General features: G+C 55.5%; 1 protein-coding gene across 1 annotated transcript in view; it reads right to left on the bottom strand.

The window, feature by feature from the left end:
- Positions 1 to 8844, bottom strand: part of RAP1GAP (RAP1 GTPase activating protein) — a 92240-nt gene extending 83396 nt beyond the window's left edge. Inside the window, exon 1 of the mRNA XM_011990134.1 lies at positions 8743 to 8844. The gene's annotated coding sequence lies outside the window, so the exon portion shown is untranslated. The remainder of the gene's footprint in view (positions 1 to 8742) is intronic.
- Between the last annotated feature and the right edge of the window lie 3691 nt (positions 8845 to 12535).

Here is a 12535-nt window from a genome sequence, read left to right as displayed (position 1 = left end):
GAAAGATGCATTTGCCTTGACAGAAGTCTGCTAGCTCTGGAAGTATGATTATCCTTACTTTGCCCATGGCCTTTCTAGCCAAGCCACACCCACCCAATCCCAGGAAGCTTCTGGAAAGAGTCTCCTGGGGGTTCCCCAGCCCCTGGGAAGGGAGGGAAAGTGGGTGTGACTTGGCTCACAGCCCTTCCCTAGGCAGCTGGCCAGTGAGGTCACTGAACCAGCCTCTGCCCTGGCTCTGAGACTCCTGCTCTGTTCAATGGGTTTCTGAGACCCCTGCCTACTTAAAGGGACCCCGCCACGGACCAGGAAAATCTCGCCTGACCAGAATACCTAACCCCACTCAGGCCCTACCCCTGAGGATATGTTTCTCATCTCCATGCAGATCATGTGCCTTGAAAGGCCTGGTAAGCAAAGCCCTTCTGGAGACAGCACCCAGGTGTATATTCTTTCATTCCTTCCCCCAATCATTCAGCAAGTGTGTATCAAGCACCCACCGTGTGGCTGACACTGTATTGAGCACCCACTGCGTGGCTAACACTGTTCAGACACTGGTGATAGAGTCTGAACAAGACAGACAAGGTCTCTGGTAGACCTGTGTGCACACTTGCACACAAACTTTCCCAGGTCACACATGCACTTGGTCTAGTACTGTGCCATGCACATGCAAAGGGACATCTAACTCATGCCCGTAGAGATCACATCAAGATCAAATGCATGCGGACAGGCTTACATGAACCTATGCTGCAAACCCACAAGAACATGCACATGCAAAGGTCAACTCCAGCTCCCACCCTCATGTCCCCAATCAGTGCACACGCACCTGCTGACTCCGGCTGGGTTTGTACATGCATGTAAACACACACCAACGACAGCAGATACAGGCACAGGAATCTCAGGCCCATACACCCTTACTCAAATCACATTCTGTTCATACAACATACACAGACAGATGTGTACACACCTCACATACACGCATGGAGCATCCAGCTAACTACTGGCAAGAAATAAAGGTAGGAGACAGAATGGCTCTTTGGGGGTCAGAGAAGGGTGCAACTGCTGCATCTCCAAGGATTATAGAGTGGAGGCCAAGACTCCTCTCATGTATTACAGGCTGGTGTCTAGCCAGACAGCCCTCCTCTCCTACCTCCACTGCTAAGGGGGTGGCCCTCCCAGCCCATTTTCAGGGGCAGTTGGACAAAGCTGGGAGACTGCTTGAGGCCCAGAGCTGCCCTCAGGAAGCTGGGCTGGCAGAGCCCTGACGTTGGGACACCTGCCTGTAGCCGCAGCTCTGCTGGCAACCCATCGTTTCTCATCACAAGTGCCTTCCCACTTCTGGCCTTTGCTGGTTCGTCTATAATGTGGGGAGAGGGTTTCCCAACAGTTCCTTATGATGCCACCCTCCCAGGAGGCCAACCAGTCTGGGACTCTGAGAACCCCTCTCCACCCCAACAAGTCCCTCACTGAGGCAGTGGCTCTCAACAAGGGTGGCTCTGCCCCTCAGAGGGCACCAGAGTGGTTTCAGTCCTCAGAAATGATGGAGTCACCACTGTCATTCAGTGGGTGGGGGACAGGAAAGCTACGCTGGCCAGAGTTCCACTTCAGATTTGTTGTTCATCAGCTATTCTCCTAGATATTCAGGTGGGTAAAAAGCCCGGGTAACCCATCCTAGAACCTAACTCTGGTTTACAAATGAGTATTTTTTGGTGTGGCTTTAATCCATAAAACATTTTTCAAAGGTGCAACTACTGAAGTCATTCTGAACTAGAGGTCAGGTACAGCAACATGACTTTCTGCTCTTAAATCTAAGGGTAGGCCAGGCTCAGTGGCTCACATCTGTAATCCCAGCACTTTGGGAGGCTGAGGCGGATGGATCACCTGAGGCCAGGAGTTTGAGACCAGCCTGACCAATATGGTGAAACCCTGTCTCTACTAAAAATACAAAAATTAGCCAGGCGTGGTGGCATGCGCATGTAGTCCCAGCTACTCAGGAGGCTGAGATAGAATTGCGTGAACCCGGGGGGCGGAGACTGCAGTGAGCTGAGATCACACCGCTACACTCCAGCCTGGGCAACAGAGTGAGGCTCTGTATCAAAAAAAAAAAAAAAAAAAAATCGAAGGGTAGGCTGGGCGAGGTGGCTCACACCTGTAATCCCAGCACCTTGGGAGGCTGAGGTGAGAGTACTGCTTGAGCCCAGGAGTTCGAGACCAGACTGGGTAACAAAGCAAGACTCCATCTCTATTAAAATAATTTTATTTTTTTAAAAATCTAAGGGTGTATTTTTAATAAATAGGTGCCCAAGGCTGGTTACTTCATTAGCTCTTGTGGTGTGGTCATGCCACAGCATTCATGTAGGGAGGTGGAGGGCCTTTTTCATCTCTTATGCCAGTATATAGTTGGTTTTTGAAGTCAGGTGTCTACGCAGGCTTATTACCTAGGAATATCATGACAGGAAAATGAAGAAGGCCTTTTTTTTTTTTTTGTCTTTTGAGAAGGAGTTTCACTCTTGTCGCCCAGGTTGGAGTGCAATGGCGCGATCTCGGCTCACCGGAACCTTCGCCTCCTGGGTTCAAGCGATTCTCGTGCCTCAGTCTCCCGAGTAGCTGGGATTACAGGCATGCACCATCAGGCCCAGCTAAATTTTTGTATTTTCAGTAGAGTTGGGGTTTCTCCATGTTGGTCAGGCTGGTCTCGAATTCCCGACCTCAGGTGATGCGCCCGCCTCTGCTTCCCAAAGTGTTGGGATTACAGGCGTGAGCCACCTCCCTCGGCCGAAAAACGCTTTTTAAAATGTGTTCTCTAATGGGTCCGGGAGTCCGCCGCGGTCTCGGGCGCCACCAACTGGCCTTCACGAGAACTGCAGGCGAGGGCCGGCCGGGCTCCAGGACCAGGGACAGCGCCCCGGGTGACTTTCCGAGAAGGGTGGGGACCCGGAGCCGCCCGGACAGCGCCCAGAGTCGCCGACCGCGCGCTCGCCGCCCCCGACACTCCCTCACCCCTCCCTTACACGGAGGCGGCTCCAGCGCCCGTCCTCGCCCTCTCCCGGCGCCAGGCGCCGCACGTCTCCCAGCTCACAAGGGCGCACCTGCACCCGCCCACCGCCCCCTCCCGCGGGACTCGTTCTCTCGGTGCGCAGATCACGGGGCCGCACCTACGCGTTCTGGGATCTCTGTGATCCTGACAACAGCCCCGTGAGGCCGATCATGCAAGAGTTACACGTCTACCATGGCTAACGGGGGAAATTGAGGTGTGCAAACAGAGCAGATCCAGCTCTTCCGAGCTCCTCGGGACCTCAGTCCCTATCACCCGTGCACTGCGGCTCAATGGCACAGCCCCTTTTAGTTCCCGAGGCCCTGTGCCAAGCGCTTTCATCCAGTCCTTAAATCCACCCTGTAAATTAGGTACAATCATCTTCCCCATTTCACAGATCAGAAAGCCAGGGTCCCAGAGACCTAATGACTTGCCTAAGGATCAGTGGATGCAGATACGGCTACAAAACCTCTCTGAGGTCTTCACACTGCTCTGAGTCACTGTGAGGGACGCTCCTGCCAGGAAGAAAGTCCTTCCCACAGTACTCGCTGCCCTGCCCTGGCTGCTCTGTCCTGGCATCCTCAGGGGCTTGAATGCCTTCTGGGGTAGGATGGGGGGCATGCAGCCTCGAGATCTCTCACAGAGGAACCCAATCTCCCCATCCTCACAAGCTTTAGCCTCACAAAGCGCCTCCCCAAGACACACAGTAGGTGCTTAATAAACCTGTTGCTTGGCTGAAGCCCTTCTTTCCAGGAACCAGGGCTCTAAATGCATCACTACACAGCCCAGATACCGAGCAGGGCAGAGTGAGCCAGTGAGGAAGGGCATAGGCTCGAGAGCTGGACAAAGTGGGTTCCAACTCAGCCTTTTTTTTTTTTTTTTTTCTGAGACAGAGTCTTGCTCTGTCGCCCAGGCTGGAGTGCAATGTTACAATCTTGGCTCACTGCAAGCCTCCAGGGTTCAAGCGATTCTCTTGCCTCAGCCTCCTGTGTAGCCTGGGCTGCAGGCGCCCACCACCATGCCTGGTTGATTTTTGTATTTTTAGTAGAGATGGGGTTTCTCCATGCTGGCCAGGCTGGTCTCGAGCTCCCAACCTCAAGTGATCCTCCTGCCTCAGCCTCCCAAAGTGCCGGGATTACAGGCAAGAGCCACTGCACCCAGCCCCAACTCAGTCTTGAGCTGTGACTGTCAGCCTTAGTTTCCAATCTGGAGAATGGAGATGATACTAGCTCTTAGCTCACAGGGTGATGGTGTGTTAAACAAGGTGATGTACACAGACACCTTCGCATAGTGCCTTGTGCTTATAAGTGGCTTGCACGGTGGTGGCTGTTAACACTGTTGCCAGTAGGGTCTTCTTTGGGATATACAAAGCCCAGGAGCCCTAGCTGAGTCATGCCCTCATTTACCTCAAGGGTAAAACAGGTGGGCAGGAGGATCAGAGGAAGATGCTGCAAATGTAGTCAGGCTGGGGTGGGGACAGAAGGAGGAGGGAGATGGCTGGGGCACGGTGCCTCATGTTTGTAATAATCCCAGCATTTTGAGAGACCGAGGCAGGTGGATCGCCTGAGGTCAGGAGTTCGAGAACAGCCTGGCCAATATGGTGAAACCCCATCTCTACTAAAAATACAAAAATTACCTGGGCATGGTGGTGCATGCCTGTAGTCCTGGCTACTCAGGAGGCTGAGGCATGAGAATCACTTGAACCCAAGAGGCCGAGGTTGCAGTGAGCTGAGATTACACCACTGTGCTCCGGTCTGGGCAACAAAGCAAGACTCTCCAAAAAAAAGGAGGGAGAGGCAGCCATCCTTGGTGGAGGCAGAGAGCCTAGCAGTGTCTGAGACCCCCTGCCTCATGACGTAATCTCTGAGCCTCAACCCTGATCAGCCCTATAGTCTTCTTGTTTTAGTGAGGACTCCATAAATGTTCAATGAATGAATGATGTCCTACATTGACTATGAACAAAAAGAAACAGAAAGTCAACTTTAGTCCTATCATAATATATACAAGACCTGGCATCAGTATGGGTTTGGAATCACATGGACCCGTGCTTAAATTCCTGCTCTGCCACTTCCTGGCTTGTGACTTTGGGCCATTTTCATAACCTCTCAAAGCCTCAGTTTCTTCATCTGTAAAAGGGGATGGTAATGATAATAAAAGTACTTACCACATAGGATTGTTCTTAGAATTCAGTGTAAAGAGCTCACCCCTGGCACATAGTAGGCACACAATAAATGGGGACTGTCTTTAGTACTGCTACTGGACACATGCAAGGACAGTTATGAGCTGAGCCAGGAAAGCTGAGTTCTAAGCCCAGTGCCACCACTGGCTCACAGTGTGACTGTGGGCAGCTCCCCAGTTTCCTTCTCTAAATAATGAGGCCCCTCCAAGGGCCCTTCTCAATCTGATTTTCTGGGGCAGCATAGCCCCCATTTGCATGGTGGGCAGAGAAGTCTCTTGGAAACAGCTCTGCCCACCAGTCTGCCTCTTCAGACCACGCCACTGAAGGGGGTGGTGTTCCCATGACAGGGAGGTAGGCAGGCATCACTGGGAGTCTCAGAGCCTCATCTGATAACTGCCGTGGCCCCATACAGACCTCTTAGGACCAGCCCCACTCCAATGCAGGGTGCAGCCCCAGAGCCCCATCACATAGGCACTGGGTTTCAGAAGGGAGAGACCTGTACCAAGGTCAACTGTGTGCCCCTAGGTCCATCTCCTTGCCTCTATGAACCTCAGTTTCCTCACCCACAAAATGTGGATGAGTCTTGCTGGCCCCAAGGACTCCGGCACACCCAGCAGCAACCCAGATGTGAAAGTCCTTTGTGAATTGCTCCCATCAGGCATAATCATGATAATTACCGTCTGTCAAACGAGGGGGTTGGACCAGCTGATCTCTGTGGGCTTCTTCCCAGCTCTGAAGCTGGGGATTTCTTGGGGTTCTGAGCTGGGAATTCACACAGACATAGGGGGCCAGGAGAAGTCAGGGTCTGCAGGATTGTGTGTCCAAGGGAACCCCTGAAAAGTCATCCCCATTCATCCTTTTCCCCAAGCCAGCCTGGGGCACTGGGCCCCAGGGACAGGCCATGGGGAGGGGGAGCTGGAAGCTTCAGGGCCAAGTCCTGCAGGTGTGAGCCTCCGAGTCTGAGCCTCACCCCTGCCCCTGCCCAGAACTGCTCCCATTACCCAGAGCACAGACTCTGTGTGGTGCCCTCCCCAACCCCTTCTCATTCTGCATGCAATACACAGAAATGGCTAAAAGTAGAGTCATACAACCCTCAATTCAAATCTCAGGCCCAGCCACTCACCAGCTGGGTGACCTGGGGCAGGCTATTTAACCTCTCTGAGCCTTTGAGGGTTGCTCTGAGGATTAAATGAAATAGATTCATGAAAAGTGCTTACACAGGGCCCAGCAAGTGCTCAATGAATGCCCCCACCTGCATCCAATTGCTTAGGCCCCATCCTGCCTCCCCGCAACCAGCATCTTCCTAGAATTCCTGAGCTACCTGCCCAGTTCCCACCCTGACTGCCATGGGTGGGCCCAGTGTTGTAGAGTTTGGGCAGGTCCCAGGCTTCTCTGCCCATCGGAGGACTACAGAGCCCACACCTCTCCAGCCAGGGAGGGCTGTGGGCTTTGGGGACTGGGACAAGTGAGGTCTTTGTCCCAGCGGCTCTGCCCAGTCCTGTTTCTAGAGGCCGGGAGCCCTGGGAGAGGGGCTATAAGGGCAACCGTCTATCCCTGGCAGAGCTCCCACACCTCAAGTGAAAGGCAAGTGGTGAATGAGGCAGGGCTAGAGCCTTCAGCCCCATGGTGTCCTGAGCCTGCTGCCTGGGTGGGCACAGTGCCTACAGCAGTCTGCCAGGGGGTGGATGACCTCTCTCTGGACCTCCAAGATAGGGTAAGACGCAAGAGGCTGGTGATGGTGACATCAGCTCAGGCCTTGTCCTGGCAGACTCTCGAGGGTCCCTGACACTGCCAACTTTTGAGCGAGAAGAATCCGGGCTGCCCTGGAAATTCTGGCACCGAGCCTGCAGGCAGGAAGAAGTTCCCAAGGTCACCCTCCATCAGCCACCTCCACCCTACCCCTCGAGCCCTAAATCAAGGAGTGGGGCCTTGGAGAGGGCTGTCCTCTGAGCGGGGTACTGAGATGGCTTTCCCTCGCAGAACTGGGGCCCGGAGTTCAGGAGCCAAGCAGAGGGTTGGACCCATCTGCCCCACCTCCACCTTCCCTCTGCTGCCCCCACAGCCTGGCTGCGGCAGACACATGGCTTCTGTGGCCTTGAAAAGGTCACAGCCTCTGAGGTGCTCAGGCGTCTGATCCTCACCCACTGCCCCCCAACTCCAGCCTTGCCAGCAGATCCACATTCTCAGGGGAGCCTGAGGAACAGGTACTGTAGTTTCAAGAAATATTGCAAGTCCCCCAGAGACACACACTTGAGGCTCACACAACACAGTCAACCAGCTTCAACTCATGGGAGCTGTATTGCAAAGAGAGAAACCACATCCTCCCATTCCACAGATGGAAAGGAGGCTCAAAGAGGCTCGGCGGCTTGCCTGAGCTCACCCAGCTAGTGGGGTGGGGCCAGCAGGGGAACACAAGGTTCCTGACTTCCTGAACCAATGACAGCTCCTGGCTCCCTGGCTCTCATAGCAACCTAGTTCTTGGGTGGCTTGGTGCCTTGATCCTCTTGCCTGCCCCTGGGATGGAAGAGGCTGGAATCCTCTCCTTTGCACACTGGGAGAAAAGGAGGTCCAGGGAAACAGGCGAGGGGGCAATCCCTACACAGCAGTGGCAGGGCAGAGAACTGTGCCAGGTGGTTCCTCATTCCCGGCTGGTGGGCTCAGCCCGCCCCTCCCGTGTATCCCGCATTGATTTTGGGGAAATGCAAACTCCTCAGCCTGCCATTCGAGGCCCTTAATAGACTGACCCTGATTTGTCCCTACACATGCCTTCCATGAATCCAACCCAGTGTCCACATTGCCACCTCCCCGCCCTTGCCCACGCTGTAGCTGGTCTCGCCTCCAGGAGCGCCTCCACTCCTGCTCTTGCTGTGCAACTCGTAATTCTACCACTAACATTATCATTTACTGAACAGCTAATATGTGCCAGGCAAGGACTCCTCAAGGAGGAAACTTACCCAGTTCACCTGGTGATAGCCATACCAACTACCTTGGAAATGTGAAGTTTCCAAGGTAGTTTTCCAAGGGAATAAGAAAAAATTCTTACTACCCTCAAAACACTGAAAAAAAGGCTTATTTTTTTCTGGCTGTGGAGAAATATTTGATGTTTTTAGAAAAGATTTTTCTCCAGATTTTTCTGGTGTTTGCCTTTCCTTCAGTGTGTCTCTGTGTGTTTTTCTGAGTGCAGCTTTATATTTTTCAAAGCAGCTCCCAGCCAGTATGTCTGGCCCCACAAACAACATCCCCAGGGAGGCAGGCAAATAAAAGCTCGTCATCCCTGTTCTAGGGAGAAAGAAATGAGGCACAGAGAAGACAGGTGACTTGTCCAAAGTCACACAGCATAGACTGGACTTGGCATCCTGAGGACTCCCAATCTATGCCCTTTTAGACCCAGCAGAATGCCTAGGATAAGCTTGGCACTGCCCTCAGTGTTTGCTCGCATTCGCCTTCTTATCCCTTGAAACATACAAATCAGGCAGGCGCTATGATCCCCACTTCCTAGATCAAGAAACAGACTCAGAGGGAGAGAGGAAGTCACCAAAAGTTGTACGGCTGCTCAGTGGCAATGCCAGAATTCGAACTTGGGTCTGCTTCCTCCAAGTGGGGGCCTGAGGGAGGGCGGCCTCGGTTGGCAGAGGTATTAACCAGTAGAGTGGGCAAGTCACTTTCTGTCTTTGAGCCTCACCTCCTCATCTGAGACAAGGCACCTGGCTGTGGCAGGGACCGCAGGACCCAGCTCATCTCTGTGTCCCAGTGCCTGTCACGGTTCCCGAAATCTACTACATGCTCATTAAATGCTTAGTGGGTAGGCACACGAGGCAGCTCTCATTGTGCTGGTGCAATGCAGGAGTGTCACGTTCCTTTCTTCCAGTAGGAAAGGCTGGAATCCCAGTGGGACCTTTCTGTTTTGGGGTGCCTCCCCACCAGCACCCCTCTGCCTCTTTTTCGTTCTTCCTCTCTGAGTCACCACCTGCCTGCCAGTGCCAGTCTTTAGCCCTAAATACAGAGCACATTTTGAGGCATAAAATGTCCACAAAGGTGAGCGACAGCTGCAGCCCCCTACCCCTGTGTCCCCTCCTCCTAGGCTGACCCCAGGTGGCCGCCCCAGGAAGCCCCGAGACTGGCGACCCCTGCTTGGCCCTAGTGTGGATCCAGAGGCTGCACTCTGCAGACAGTCCTCAGCCTGGGGCCCCATGTGCCCACACTGCCACCAGAGCTAAACTTCCTTTCCTCATTGGCCCAGGGCTGCCACCTCACACCTCTGACTTTCCTCATCCCCCAGCCAGGCTGAGTTGCCTCCCAGAGCTGGAGCTGGGCCCAGAGAGCGAAAATGACTCGTCCGGGCCACACAGCCAGCAAGAGGCAGGGCCAGGATTGGACAGGGAATCAGCACTCTGGCAGGCTTGGCGTGAGTGCTGAGGGAGCGTGCTGGAGCTGGGAGTCACTCACTGCTCCCCATCTAGCATGCCTGGCCCGGAGGCCTCACCTAAGCCCACAGAAGCACCTCTCCACAGCGCCAGTCTCTCAGAGGCACAGGGTGCCAGGGCCAGCCTGGCAGAGGTCTTGCCATGCAAGGAGGTGAGCAGAGAGTGCTGAGGACTCCCTTCCCTTCGCACCAGCTGGCCCCTAGCCTTGCTGGGAGGACAAAGCAGAAACGGGCCTGGTAATGCCTCTAGCAAAAGTGGAAAGGAAAGGGAACCCCAGAGCCACTTGGAGCCTGCGCTGGGGCCTGTCCTGTCTTGGGAAGGACCTGCAGAACAACACCTTCAGGGGCAGCAAAGGAGCAGCCTGGGGAGAGGCTCCCCTGGCAACCCGGTGGGTGTGTGCACAGAAGGGCGGCAGGAGAGGAGGTGCTTCCCACTGAGCGGGAAGCACCAGGCAGTTTCCCTGGATTCTTAGGGTCAGCCAAGATGGGTCCACATGAATCAGAAAAGAGGGAGGAAGGGGAGGCTTTGCTGGGGATGGTTGGGGGCCTCCACTCCCCTCCCCGGGTGATGAAGCGTTCACATCCCACACGCAGGAAGCTGATGTAATGCATGCGTGTGTGCACCCATGATGGCCTGGGTGTGGGTGGGTGCGTGTGCATGTCTGCCAGGTTCATTTTTAAGGGCGTAGGGCGTCCTCGTGTTCTTCCTGCGTGCGCGTGTACCATGTGTGCACCCTGCAGGAGATAATGGAGGCAGACAACAGCAGACGAGGGCTTCTGAAGAGGCTCTTCTCCTTGCTGACAACCTCCATCTCTCTGTGTGTACACACATGCCAGCATCTGGATGGTGTGTCTCTCAGTGTTTGTGTGTCAGGCAGAGTTGGGGGCAGGGGTCTTGGCCTGGGTGTGCCCGTGTGTTCCTGTGTCTGGGTCTCAGGGTATCTGTCAGTCAAACTGTATTTGCGTTTGTGTCTGGCCGTGCTCAGGTCTGGGTTGTTTGCACAGCACGTGCGGCTGCTCAGCAGCCTCTGACAACCAGGACAAAGGCCTCTGCAGACAGACGGCAGCATGGAGGACAGATCTGCCCGAGGAGTCCTCAAAGGGCCTCTTGGCCCCAGAACTTGACAGCAGGGCAGGGGCAGGACCAGGTGAGAGAGGCGGAGGCCCCGCTGTGGGAGCCTGTGGCCTGAGCGGCAGAGACCTCTCTCCCTGCTGCCCTCCAAGAGGCCAAAGGAAGAATCCTTTTGTCTCCTAAGGGTGGAGGGTAGTCAGAGCCAGGAGAGGGGTCTCCTGAGACCCCTGCCAGGCAGGCATCTTGGGAAGAAGAGGAGAGGGTTTTGCCCAAGGAAGCTGGGAAGGTGCCAGGGTGAAAGCACCATTATGGTGCTCCATGGGACAACCCTCCCACCATGGGAGGGGGTGGCAAGGTGAGCCTAGGACTCTGGAGCCTCTCTTCAACCTGACCCAGCTTCTGGCCACAGGCACCTTCCCCTCCTGGCAGCAAAGGGGAACAGGTCCACATGGAGCACTCTACCACAGCGTTCCCCTTTCCCCCACCCCAACGCTGTGGAGATCTGCTCCCATCAAGAGTCAGAGAACCACGATTCTAGACCTTGCGGAAGGTGACTAGGTGACCTCAGGCAGTTCATTTAGCCTCTCTGAGCCTCAGTTTCCTCATCTGTGCAATGGAGGCTTCAGCCCCTGCCTTGAAATATTGCTGTGAAGGGGGAAATTGCTCGTGCCACCTGAGGATTAATCATTACCCTGGAATCCTTCCCAAGGCCATCCAGGAACACTCACCCCTTGCCAGACCCTCCAGCTGCTGGGGGCTCTCAGAGTGAGGCTGAGGTCCTGGAGGGGGCCGCCATGGCCAGTTGGACCTGACCACTGTCTCCCCACTCAGCCACAGCCCTCAGGGCCCTGTGCCAGTCCAGAAGCCCATTCAGGGACACCTTTGGCCAATGTTCTGTTTCATCTGCGAGGCAACCTTCCCCAGTGCCCCCACCATAGCGTTTTTCCCCAAACACCTTCAGGAAGGAGGCACCACTACCTGTGCAAAGGGGCCAGGAGCCTCCTGGGAGCCTCCTGTGGAGAGGAAGTGATACCATCTCACCCCCATTGCCTTTCTCTCCTTCTTCCACCTGGCCAGCTTCCTTCAGTGCCCCTTCCCTCAGTGCCCCTCCTGCCTCAGTGCCCCTTCCCTCAGTGTCCCTCCTGCTTGCCGCCCCAGGGGCCTGACCTCTGGCTTGGCAGGAAGGGGAATGGAGCCCAGGGACAGAGGCCAATGCGCCCTGTGAGCGGTGGATGTTCTTCCCGACCCCACCACCAGGCCTGTGCTATGACCCTAACAAGGACTCTGAGGGCAGGCACAGGCTGGGGTCTAACTGTCAGGGTAGGGAGGGGGCCGCTCACCTCCGGAGACTGTGTGCGCGCGGGTGTGTGTACACAGGGTTTCTTCCCCAAGCCCAGGCGCCCCGCAGCTGGCACCAAACCCTGCAGGGCACGGAAACCGCCCGTGAATTCCCACCGAGTCCTCAGATCCTACCGAACCAGGGGAGGCGACGAGGGGGCGCCCAACTGCGTGACGCGTGTGCCCCGCTCTGCTGCGGGTCAGGGACAGGGGAATTCGCCCTGTCTCTGGGGATGCAAGGACATCACCGCCCTCCCCGCTCAGGGTCGTTGATCTGAGGCCCCCCGCTTCCCTTCTTTGAGAACAGGAGCGCCTCCTCTTGGGGGGCGCTAGGGCTTGGGCCCCTCCCCAGGGATGGAGGAAACGCGCCCACTTTCCACAGTCCCTCCTCTAAACCCCAGGCGCTCCCACCTCGGGGTGGGCGGAAAACCGGACTCCCTACCCACCCAGGGGGGTGGGACCAAAGCCCCCTGGCCGCGGCCTGGACCAAGTCCC

This window comes from Mandrillus leucophaeus, unplaced genomic scaffold (assembly GCF_000951045.1).
Source record: "Mandrillus leucophaeus isolate KB7577 unplaced genomic scaffold, Mleu.le_1.0 Scaffold370, whole genome shotgun sequence".
In the NCBI taxonomy this organism is placed as follows: Eukaryota; Metazoa; Chordata; class Mammalia; order Primates; family Cercopithecidae; genus Mandrillus; species Mandrillus leucophaeus.
This window is presented reverse-complemented; position numbering and strand designations above follow the sequence as displayed.